The sequence below is a fragment of the Anomaloglossus baeobatrachus genome, chromosome 1, assembly GCF_048569485.1.
Source record: "Anomaloglossus baeobatrachus isolate aAnoBae1 chromosome 1, aAnoBae1.hap1, whole genome shotgun sequence".
NCBI classification, from domain to species: domain Eukaryota; kingdom Metazoa; phylum Chordata; class Amphibia; order Anura; family Aromobatidae; genus Anomaloglossus; species Anomaloglossus baeobatrachus.
In genome coordinates this window covers 924,424,986-924,437,902 of record NC_134353.1, presented here as the reverse complement: position 1 = coordinate 924,437,902, position 12,917 = coordinate 924,424,986, and the positions used below count along the sequence as shown (strand labels likewise).

General features: G+C 49.6%; 1 protein-coding gene across 18 annotated transcripts in view; it reads left to right on the top strand.

The window, feature by feature from the left end:
* Positions 1-12,917, top strand: part of NEDD4L (NEDD4 like E3 ubiquitin protein ligase) — a 444,386-nt gene that overhangs the window by 274,744 nt on the left and 156,725 nt on the right. The gene's annotated exons all lie outside the window — the stretch shown is intronic.

Genomic DNA, 12,917 nt, shown 5'->3' with positions numbered 1-12,917 from the left:
CTGGTAATATTAATGTGCCGCTCTTTGTACGTTCCCTCTTGTCTGCTCCATGACTCCCACAACTTCACCCACCGTGGCACTGATCATCGCTGATCCGGGGCCCCACGAACGCCCAATAATAGACTGCTGGGTTGAGGTTTTGTATTTATTAATGGCAAATGGGTTGAGCTTCTATTAGCCTCTGAGTGTCCATAATCATAGGTGTCCATTAATCCGGGCTACGGGGGGACAGGAGTCCTCGGCGGGGTATATGTGGGGACAGGAGTTCTTGGGGGTGTGGGGGGGGTATTTGGTGTGGGGGTGCAGGAGTCCTCAGGGGTTATATGGGGGGGGACAGGAGTCCTCCGGCTGGTGTACGGGGGGGGGACAGGAGTCCTCCGGCGGGTGTACGGGGTGGGGACAGGAGTCCTCTAGCGGGTGTACGGGGTGGGGACAGGAGTCCTCTGGCGAGTGTACGGGGTGGGGACAGGAGTCCTCCGGCAGGTGTACGGGGTGGGGACAGGAGTCCTCCGGCGGGTGTACGGGGGGGTGTGGGGGACAGGAGTCCTCCGGCGGGTGTACGGGGGGGACAGGAGTCCTCCGGCGGGTGTACGGGGGGGACAGGAGTCCTCCGGCGGGTGTACGGGGGGGACAGGAGTCCTCCGGCGGGTGTACGGGGGGGACAGGAGTCCTCCGGCGGGTGTACGGGGGGGACAGGAGTCCTCCGGCGGGTGTACGGGGGGGACAGGAGTCCTCCGGCGGGTGTACGGGGGGGACAGGAGTCCTCCGGCGGGTGTACGGGGGGGACAGGAGTCCTCCGGCGGGTGTACGGGGGGGACAGGAGTCCTCCGGCGGGTGTACGGGGGGGACAGGAGTCCTCTGGCGGGACAGGAGACCTCGGGGGTTATATGGGGGAAGAGGAGTTCCCGTGGGGGAGGTATATGGTGGGGACAGGAGTCCTCAGGGGGAAGTATATGGGGGAGACAGGAGTCCTCAGAGGGAAGTATATGGGGGAGACAGGAGTCCTGGGGGGGGATTATGGGAGTCCTATGCCCCTGAGGACTCCTGTATTCCACATCTGCCCCCTGAGGACTCCTGCCCCCGGATATACTCCCCCGTGAGTCGTCATTGTGGATAACTGTTTTAGGCACAGTTTTTATTATATTCATGTTTAAAATTCTGTTCTACAAAATAGGATGATATAGAAAGTATACTGTATACCTTGGTGATAATTTACAGTATATTAAAGAATCTTAGACAATGTTTTGGGGCCTTACATAATTTATTCTATTAGAATAGATTTGAGATGGGGAAAGTGAAGTGGTATATGGGTGCCAGGTATATATTGTGCTGACGTATCGGCTGCCCCATGCTGAATTCCCTGTATTGGTGTGTCAGCCCCATCACCATGGTGGCGTGTTGGGCCCCCTATATTATCTTCCCTATGGTGGTATGTCTTCCCACCAATATTCTTTTCCCCATGATGGTTGTGTTGTTACCTCAATGTTTTTCTCCCCTTGGTGGTGTTTAGGCCCCCCTATGTTCTCCACCCCATGGCGGCATGTCATCCTACTAAGTTCTTTCATCCATGATGGTGTGTCGTCCTCTCTATGTTCATCTCATGGACGGTCCCCCATGTTCTCCTCCCCACCATACCAGTGTGTCTGCCCCCCCTATGTTCTCCTCCCCATGGCGGTGTGTTGTCCCCCCTATGTTCTCCTCGTGGTGCTGTTGATCCTGGCTATGTTCTCCTCATGGGGACATGTTGGCCCCCTATGCAGTGTTGACCCCCCCCCCCAATATTCTCCTCCCCATACCAGTGTGTTGTCTCCCCTATGCTCTCCTCCCCATGGCGACGTGTTGGCCCCCTTATGTTTTTCCCCACGGCAGCATGTCAGCCAACATTTGTATTTCTACCCATGGCAGTGTTGGCCCCCCCAATGTTCTCCTTCCCATACCGGCATGTCATCCACCCTGTGCAGTCCTCCTCATGGCGCCATATTAGCACTCCTATGTTTTGGGTTTTTTTTTTCCCCATGGCAGCATGTCAGCCCCCATATATACTCCTCCACATAGCAGTGTGTTGCCTCCCAATGTTCTCTAACCCATGGCGGTATGTTGGCCCCCTCAATGTTGGCCCCCCCAATGTTCTCCTCCTCATAGTGGCGTGTCGGCCCCCCCAATGTTCTCCTCCTCATAGTGGCGTGTCGGCCCCCCCAATGTTCTCCTCATAGTGGCGTGTCGGCCCCCCCAATGTTCTCCTCATAGTGGCGTGTCGGCCCCCCCCAATGTTCTCCTCATAGTGGCGTGTCTGCCCCCCCAATGTTCTCCTCCTCATAGTGGCGTGTCGGCCCCCCCAATGTTCTCCTCATAGTGGCGTGTCGGCCCCCCCAATGTTCTCCTCCTCATAGTGGCGTGTCGGCCCCCCCAATGTTCTCCTCCTCATAGTGGCGTGTCGGCCCCCCCCAATGTTCTTTTCATAGTGGCGTGTCGGCGCCCCTATGTTCCATTATATAGCGGTCTGGCGGCCCATTATGGTCCCCTCCTCACAGAGGCCCGTTAGCCTCCTTTTTGTTCCACTTTCTGTGCGTGTTGGTTTTCTTCACTTTGTCACTAATTTTCCCTAATTTTGCCACAGTGATGTTGGGCGCATATCACGTCTACCAATGACCTTTTCGCCGTGATTTTCAGCCATCAAAAAATATACAAGATGAATAAATGGGGTCCAACCATTCCTGCCCGGCCTTATACAGCCTAAGCCTCTCCTCGTCTTCTAGTCATATTGCTTCACATGTTCTAGCACTGGAGGGGGGGAGGCAACATGGACGTCTCCTGAGATGCATAAAGGGGGTTGTTTTTAATTTATTTTTTTCATTACCCATTGGAGTGTGGTATGGGCCAAAAACAAATAATGAAAAAGCAGGGTGATTTTTATTTATTTTTTTTCTTCTCCCCAAGTTGAGAGAAATGTCGGCCTCGTCGGCATATCTGTGTTTCTAGAGCCCGGAATTTACAGCGCGCGGTGACATTCGCTCCAGATCTAACAATAAGCAATGTAAACATCTGGTTTTATGTGTCCTCCGCTGCCAAGAAGAGGAGTTGCGCTTTGCTTTTGTTGTGCTCCGTCCTCTAGTATTACACATCACAGAACAAAGGAAGTAAAAATAATGATCCTGGCATGTAAACTGGGAGACGCGCTGCCTCCGCGCTCTGCATAGGCCGCGATACGGATCACTTATAGCGTGTTTATATGGGTGGGGGCGATTATTGTATTTACCTTTTTATGTGCTGATTTCTTTTTTTTTATTTTTTAATGTGTTTCAAACTCTGACCTTTTCATTGCTTAATTGTGTTTTTGTTGTCACTGGTTTCTACAAAACTAAGCGACAACCAATATGGATGTTATTTTTCCCTCTTTGAAGAGTTCTGCCACCCCCGATATTCATTTTAAACCAGCTATACAGTGATATAGGGGTCATGGTGTGGGTGGCGCCCCTGAGGCTCCAGTCGCCACAGAGTATTGCATCTTATTTAAGGTGCGATATTAGCCTCGGATAAGGAGGGGGTTAATCACCGGTGTTCCACATTCACACTTTACATATAGCTTAGGAGCCTTCCCACGGTGGGGGTGATGCTCAGGGTAGGCAGGGGGGTAACTATCACGATGCATGGGACTTTTCCCGGTCACTGAAGCCAGCCACCTGGGGGGTGAGTTCCACTTGGGGTAGAAGTAGGAGCAAACTCACACAATCTTGTCAGTCTACCCGGGACACCAGTTCTGGGACACACCACCTTTTTCTTGTCTTCTCTTCACGGGGCCTGGGGCTTGGAGCAAAACACTCAGCCAAGTTCCCAACGGCTGGAAGGGCACCTCTGACAAAGGACTTTCTTCTTCTTTCAAACACCGGTGACTGCTTCTAACTTATCCAAGGTCGACGGGGCCCATCACAGCGAGTGACCAGTACTACCCAGGCGAGCGGCACGAAGAGTGAGTAAAGACACCTGGAACCGCAGCATCTGACTCGGACTCTTATTACTGGCGGCGCCGCCCCGCGCCTCGGCGGTAAAGACAATCTCTATCACTACTCTTCTCCTCATCCTCCCCGGGGCCCGCTCCACCTTTGCGGAGCGACACCATCTCTGCTGCTATTACCATCCGCCCCGGAGGACAGCAACAGCAGCGGCGGCTAATATCTGGCCGCGTACCACAGATGGCATCACGACAACTTATCCTACTACTATCCTCATCATCCTCCCTCCTTATTGGTGTACACCTCGGAGCACGAAGCCGGGCAGGCCACCCCAACATCCCAGACCACCACACTGGCCCGGCGACGAGTAACTCAGGTACGAGACCCCGTGTTCCCCCTGATTCCCCCTGCCCCCTGGGTGCTACAATGGCCCTTATAAAAAAAATTATACTAGCACTGTACATGTTACTGCTACAGTGCCTGATTACTTTTAATTCCTATGTAAATGAGTGGTCTTCGGTGCACCCTTGGCATGACCCAAGGCTTGGCGCACCGATACACCCTTTAAATTTGCGTTTTTGGGATTACCACCTACTTGTGATTGACTAACTGCACGCACTTGCAAAGAGTGCCTGCTGCTTAAAACCTTAATGTTTGCAAGTGCACTGGAGCCCAATTGCCTATGTAGTAGGTGGGCTGCACCCTCCGTGTACGTTTACCATGTTCTATAGACTCTTGGATACTATAAGATAATATATGTATATTGTTTGTAGCAGCAGCTGCCATCTAGCAGCAAGTCGATTGTAGACTAGATGATAGATAAGATAGGGTTAAGTTAGTGGAAAGGAGGATTGGAAGACTGCGGGAAAGAGAACAGGAGGGAAGGGACCAGTAGAGAATAAGGTTCAAATTTGAGAAGATGTAGTCTGTTCTAGGGCTAGTCAGGGAAACCTGAGACAAACTCGAGAGGTCCGGAACCTACGGCTCACCCCAACAGGCTTAGAGAGTTATCCAGTTAGAAAGACATTGGAGTCCAGGGTTGGGCAAAGAAGACCATACTTAAAGGGAAAGAAACACTAACCCCGGAGCTTGAGGACAACATCCAAGATAGCGGGGGGGAACGGGTTGGGGAGCAATACCTCACAGAGGAGAGGAATGAAGGAAAGGGGGAGGCCATGTCTGTCTTAGCGGTGTGTAGACTATCGTTTGTGGTTGGTTAAGCGAACTCTGGTGTTACTGTCTACAATGACTACTACCAGCGGTTTATGGACACCGGCCTGAAAAACCAGTACGTAATGTACCCCGCCCAAAGTCACATCCGCACAAAGTCTCCTTGGCGAAGGAGTGCGGTGCCCAAGTGGCTGCGGGCGCCCTTCACTTGCATACAGTGTGGTGGTTTGCATTTTCCTCTCTGGCTCTTTTCTGCAGCCGCCACTCACTACACTACTACACGCAAACGTGTATCAAGAGAGCGGCTTCAAAGAGGAGGCTTCTTCGCGCTTCCTTTATTCGGACGTGGCCGGCTCGCTACACTTTTATCATTTAAACTTTATCAGTGTCGTGAGCGTCGGCCACACAGACAAGCCAAGGAGAGAATGCGGCCACCCACGCTGTGTGCACACCTGCACTGATGCAGGCACTTGCACTGCGCATGCGCAAACACGTAAACCGTGCTCAGACTGACTCATGTGTCAAGCGAACGTGGTCTATCACAAGAGGGTAAAGTCCTCAAAATGCAAAGTGTTGGAGTGTAACAGTGCACTGTGCCCTTGGCCACACCAAGGCTGCACCGAAGCCACCTCCTTTGCATTTTGATCAAATTATATCCATCACGACCATTTTAAATGTACAGTGCTAGTATGATTTTTATAGGGTAGGTCCTCTAAGTCACTGTTTGGTAGTGATACATTCCCTTTGTCGCTGTGAACTCTAAAAACATTAGGTCAGAACCCCCTTTACACTAGAAGTCCATGAAATTTCGAGCTCCATAGGGTTCCAATGGTAGAAATGTTAAATGACCCCTCTCTGGGACTTCTAGTGTTAAGTCATTGTTTAATCCCTTTTTGTCATGGTACACCTCAAAAAGAACCCAATCTCCCCCGTTTCATAACTCTCCGGTGCTCTAAATTGGATTTACATGTGTATCACTCTTCCTCCGGAGGATCTGGCATGTCAGCGAGGACCTTGCTATATATGTGAGCTGTACAGTTTTTTCCTAAAGGTAAAGCAGTAAGCAAGGGGCAGCTAACGAAGATGCCAAGGTAGCAGACGCAGCTGGGTGCTAGTATTTTAGTGGGTCCAAAAGTTCTCAGTAACAGAAGACGACGCTACGAAAATAAATGAACACATAGTTGAAGGCACTGCTACATATTTTACTCTGGGACCTGAAAGTTCTAGTTACACCTCCTTAGCTGCAGGGGATTCAAAACATACCTGTAATTTCAGATGACTGTTAAGAATAAGCTGTCCTTGCATACTTAAATGATATACATTACTTGTTGTTTTTCACTAGTTTTTCTTATCTGTGGGCTCTATCTATAGATTTCAGTTGTCTCTGAGCTGGTGGGTGGGGACTGGCTGCTATGATGTCTCCCAAACACAGTGTGCACAGACATGAGGGATTCCTGCTCTTCTGTCTCTGAGCTGGTGGGTGGGGACTGGCTGCTATGATGTCTCCCAAACACAGTGTGCACAGACATGAGGGATTCCTGCTCTTCTGTCTCTGAGCTGGTGGGTGGAGACTGGCTTCTATGATGTCTCCCTATACACAGCACACACAAGGGATTCCTGCTCTCCTATCTCTGAGCTGGTGGGTGGAGACTGGCTTCTATGATGTCTCCCTATACACAGCACACACAAGGGATTCCTGCTCTTCTGTCTCTGAGCTGGTGGGTGGAGATTGGCTTCTATGTCGTCTCCTATACACAGCACACACACAAGGGATTCCTGCTCTTCTGTCTCTGAGCTGGTGGGTGGAGACTGGCTTCCATGATGTTTCACTATACACAGCACACACAGACATGAGGGGTTCTTGCTCTTCTGTCTCTGAGCTGGTGGGTGGAGACTGGCTTCTATGATGTCTCCTCTACACAGCACACACAAGGGATTCCTGCTCTTCTGTCTCTGAGCTGGTGGGTGGAGACTGGCTTCTATGATGTCTCCCTATACACAGCACACACAGACATGCTCTTTTTTTCTATGTAGCACATGCTCAGATATTCAGCAGTGTAGCTGTGAGTCCAGCTCTGGGGTGAGATAAAACGCAGCAGCACAGTCTGATTCTCTGCGTGCTCCTATACTTTTCCCACCTTTTCTCCCCCATTTTGCTGCTGTAATCGGACACCTCAGTTCTGCCTGCAGATTTTCACATACACACAGCACCTCATATTTGCTTGTTCTGTTGATTTTTATGCAAAGATAATTGAAATGACAGCGAAAACTGCAGGTTTCCCCCCCAAAATGACAGCTGATCACTGGAAATCCCACCAGTGGCCCAGTGATCAGTCTATAGTCAATGATTCCTCATTTATATACAGTCTAGACTTTCTTTTATAGTGCCTTTACAATTTTTGTTTCATGTATGTATTTTTTTTTTGTGTTGAGCCAATTATTTTATTAAAATTTGTGAGTAATTAAACTGTTTTGCACAATCCAAAATCTCTCAGCAGATGGCACGTCACCCACACATGCCTCTAACTCATTCTTACGCAGAACCCTATAGATCTGCCTTCTGCCATTTTCCTTGATACTTTTCTTTCATAATGAGGGGACTCAAAGAACTCCCAACTGATTCCGCCAACACTTGTCTCACACGAGACAAAACATAGATTTATTCATCTAGATCTTAGAATGAGCCGCTTTGTCGCTATTCCCCTGGTTATTCAGTTTTGTTGGTTTTTTTTCGAATCCGCCATATGGTTCCAAAGATAAGGGCCTTTTAGTGCTTTTTTTTATAGTTTTTACCCAATGGGGTGTGGCTTTAAGGAAGCTCAGGGGCGTGTCTTTAGGCTGCTTGCATAACTATCCTCATAGCCACGCCTTCCTTGCGAAGGCTGCAATAAATAGTGCTAAAGAATAAGGCCCATATTTCTGGAACTGTATGGTCGATTTATAAAAAATAAAAACCAGACTACTCAGGAGAGCAGCGGGAATAAAATAGGAGGAAAAAAGTGACCACTTTTACCCGGTGACTAGTTGTCTTTAAATTTCATCAATCCACCAAAACATCATGTATGGCTCCTCTCTAAAGTGGCTAAAGGTGGTTATAAATCCTTAGGCCTCAAGACTTATAGTTGCCAACACCAACAATTGGCTAGGATTCTCCCGTTATTAGTTTCCAGGACTCCTACATAAATTTGTGGCCCAGACTCTGCTTGTTCTTGACTCCAGCACCCATTGATGGACAGGAATACTGGCAATAGATCATGAAATATACTTTTGTAGTAAATTGTACTCGTGTTACACTTACAAGTGATTTCTGTGGATATCTTGCAAAGAAAATTGTGCTTTGAGTCATGTCACCTTTTTTTTTTTTTTATTATACTTCTCTATGAGACAACTAAGTGTTTTTTCCACAATAGACATATGTCACTTAGCTACAAGAGACGTGATAATTGTCTGACCACTGAAGGTCCCCAACACCGCGACACCCATCGTTGACTAGAAGGGTTGTGGAGCCATTAGCGACCCTGCACTATCGCTTCACTCACACTCTGAATGGAAAGGTAGGGCCCAATTTAGTAAATTGGAAGAGGCTGGTCCCCATCTAGTGAATGGGAAGGGGTTGGTCCCCATCTAGTGAACGGAGAGGGGGTTGGTGCCCATCTAGTGAACGGGGAGGGGGGTTGGTGCCAATCTAGTGAACGGGGAGGGGGGGGGGGGGTTGGTGCTCACGTAGTGCACGGGGGGGGGGGGGGGTTGGTGCTCACGTAGTGCACGGGGGGGGGGGGGGGTTGGTGCTCACGTAGTGCACGGGGGGGGGCTTGGTGCTCACGTAGTGCACGGGGGGGGGCTTGGTGCTCACGTAGTGCACGGGGGGGGGGGGGTTGGTGCTCACGTAGTGCACGGGGGGGGGGGTTGGTGCTCACGTAGTGCACGGGGGGGGTTGGTGCTCACGTAGTGCACGGGGGGGGGGGTTGGTGCTCACATAGTGCACGGGGGGGGGGTTGGTGCTCACGTAGTGCACGGGGGGGGGGTTGGTGCTCACATAGTGCACGGGGGGGGGTTGGTGCTCACGTAGTGCACGGGGGGGGTTGGTGCTCACATAGTGCACGGGGGGGTTGGTGCTCACATAGTGCACGGGGGGGTTGGTGCTCACATAGTGCACGGGGGGGGGGTTGGTGCTCACATAGTGCACGGGGGGGGTTGGTGCTCACGTAGTGCACGGGGGGTTGGTGCTCACGTAGTGCACGGGGGGGGAGGGTTGGTGCTCACGTAGTGCACGGGGGGGGGGGGAGGGTTGGTGCTCACGTAGTGAACGGGGAGGGGGGTTGGTGCTCACGTAGTGAACGGGGAGGGGGGTTGGTGCTCACGTAGTGAACGGGGAGGGGGGTTGGTGCCCTTCTAGTCTTTGGTACCTTAATACTGACTAAGCTCTCTGAGGAATCTGATAAAGGGACTTTGTGTTTTGGGAGCCATATTCTTTACACTGTGTGGTCTGTATTGGTTTATGGGGTCTGTGTTGGTTTATGGGGTCTGTGTTCAGTTCAGGGTGTGAAGACGTCATGTGCCGGTTTTGGTTCTAACCCGGCAGATTAGGCATAGACCAAAGTCCTTCTCTTTACGTGCCCCCTTTTCGTGGTCTTATTTGTAGGACCTCACATTGGTATATACCCCACCACGGTGGTACAGAAACATTGGCACCTCCACTGGTGGTTTTACCTCCATGGCTGTTCTGCCAAGGCCTATAAATGACACACGGCTGTAATCAAAGAATTAGCTGAATGACTTTCCTTCCGTAATCCTCTTGTGGAAATACGTAATGTGCGCTCGCCTCCTCCGCGTCCCCTTCACAGACACAAGTGCGGGGCCCGTTGCTAGGTGACGCGAGGGCCTCCTCTCCGAAGTGCCGCTGTGGAAAGAAAGGCCTTCATAAAACAAACAGGGGCGACCGCTTCTCTGCTGCTCGGAGCCCTATTGTGCGGCTTTACTGCTGAAGAGAACGTTTCTCAGCGGATCACATTAATGGACATGAGGAAGTGGCCCATTGATGGAGGAGTTGAAGTCCTGCGTCATTCCACAGAAGTTCTGCAACAGCACACGATGCACACCTCAGCTGCTACAGAACATCCTATTACGGCACCTGAGGAGGATGAACTTCACTACTCACCTCAGCTGCTACAAAACCTCATAATACACACCTCAGCTGCTACGGAACCTCATAATACACACCTCAGCTGCCACATAATCTCATAATACACACCTCAGCTGCCACAGAACCTCATAATACACGTCAACTGCTACAAACCTCATAATACACACCTCAACTGCTACAGAACATTATAATACAAACCTGAGCAGCTGCAGAACATCATAATACACACCTCAGCTGCTACAGAAGCTCATAATACACCTCAGCTGCTACAGAAGCTCATAATACACCTCAGCTGCTACAGAAGCTCATAATACACCTCAACTGCTACAGAACATTATAATACAAACCTGAGCAGCTGCAGAACATCATAATACACACCTCAGCTGCTACAGAAGCTCATAATACACCTCAGCTGCTACAGAACCTCATAATACACCTCAGCTGCTACAGAAGCTCATAATACACCTCAGCTGCTACAGAAGCTCATAATACACCTCAGCTGCTACAGAAGCTCATAATACACCTCAGCTGCTACAGAAGCTCATAATACACCTCAGCTGCTACAGAAGCTCATAATACACCTCAGCTGCTACAGAACCTCATAATACACCTCAGCTGCTACAGAACCTCATAATACACCTCAGCTGCTACAGAAGCTCATAATACGTCTCAGCTGCTACAGAAGCTCATAATACACCTCAGCTGCTACAGAAGCTCATAATACACCTCAACTGCTACAGAAGCTCATAATACACCTCAGCTGCTACAGAAGCTCATAATACACCTCAACTGCTACAGAAGCTCATAATACACCTCAGCTGCTACAGAAGCTCATAATACACCTCAGCTGCTACAGAAGCTCATAATACACCTCAACTGCTACAGAAGCTCATAATACACCTCAGCTGCTACAGAAGCTCATAATACACCTCAACTGCTGCAGAAGCTCATAATACACCTCAACTGCTACAGAAGCTCATAATACACCTCAACTGCTACAGAAGCTCATAATACACCTCAGCTGCTACAGAAGCTCATAATACACCTCAGCTGCTACAGAAGCTCATAATACACCTCAACTGCTACAGAAGCTCATAATACACCTCAACTGCTACAGAAGCTCATAATACACCTCAGCTGCTACAGAAGCTCATAATACACCTCAACTGCTGCAGAAGCTCATAATACACCTCAGCTGCTGCAGAAGCTCATAATACACCTCAACTGCTGCAGAAGCTCATAATACACCTCAGCTGCTACAGAAGCTCATAATACACCTCAGCTGCTACAGAAGCTCATAATACACCTCAGCTGCTACAGAACATTATAATACAAACCTGAGCAGCTGCAGAACATAATACACATCTCAGCTGCTACAGAACCTCAGAATACACCTCAGTTTCTACAGAACGTCATAATACGCACCTCAGCTGCTACAGAACGTCATAATACACACCTCAGCTGCTACAGAACGTCATAATACACACCTCAGATGCTACAGAACATAATACACACCTCAGATGCTACAGAACATAATACACACCTCAGATGCTACAGAACGTCATAATACACACCTCAGCTGCTACAGAACGTCATAATACACACCTCAGCTGCTACAGAACGTCATAATACACACCTCAGATGCTACAGAACATAATACACACCTCAGCTGCTACCTGCTACAGAACCTCATAATACATACCTCATCTTCTGCACAACATTATAATATACAACTCAGCAGCTGCAGAACCTCATAATACCCACCACAGCTGCTGCAGAGCATCATGACGTGCATCTCAGAACCTCATGATACACACATTAGGGTATTTTAGTTAACGTTCAGGCTAACGTTCTTGGACAAAATTAGAAAATTGCAGAATTTCAGAGTTAGGCTGGAAACGCATCTATGCGAGTAAAATCGGTCCGAGTTGGCTGAAAAAAACTCTGCTGATTTTAGTTCACGTTAGGTCAGAGTGCAATGCAACTGCACTGCGATCCTGAGATTTTTCTCATGATTGCAGTGCGTGTACAATGCGTGTGTGATCCGTGTGTGATCCTTTTTTTCTCAGCAGCTGTCATCTGCCATTCAGCTCTGCTACAGACAGCCATGTAGCAGAGCTGAATGGCAGATGACAGCAGACACAGACAGAGCCGCACGATCAGAATGAACTCGGGTGAACTTCACCCGACTTCATTGTCATGCCGCGGCTCTGTCTGTGTCGCGTCCTGATTAGCGGTCACCCGTGAAGGACTCACCGGTGACCACTAATCCCCTGAGTGACTGAAGTGAGCAGCGCGATTAGCGCTGTTGTCACTCAGGTTACCCGCGGCCAGCTGGATTCCCCCCCGTGACCGCAACTCACCTGTGACTTCATTGCTGTCACTGTTGGAGGACTGACTGACATCAACTGATCGTGTTTCTCACCTCAGTTGCTGCGTGGAGGTGACAGGTGCGGCGGTGTCTTCTGCAGCTCCTGTCACCTTAATGTAGCAGAGCTGGAAGCGACGTGGGACCTCCGTGGATTACGTCGGACAAGGATGGGTTTTTTGCATACTTAATAAAGTGGTGAACGAGGGTCTTTGTTTATTATTTCAAATAAAGGTTTTTTTCACTGTGTGTTTTATTAACTTTAATTTACAGGTTAATCATTGGG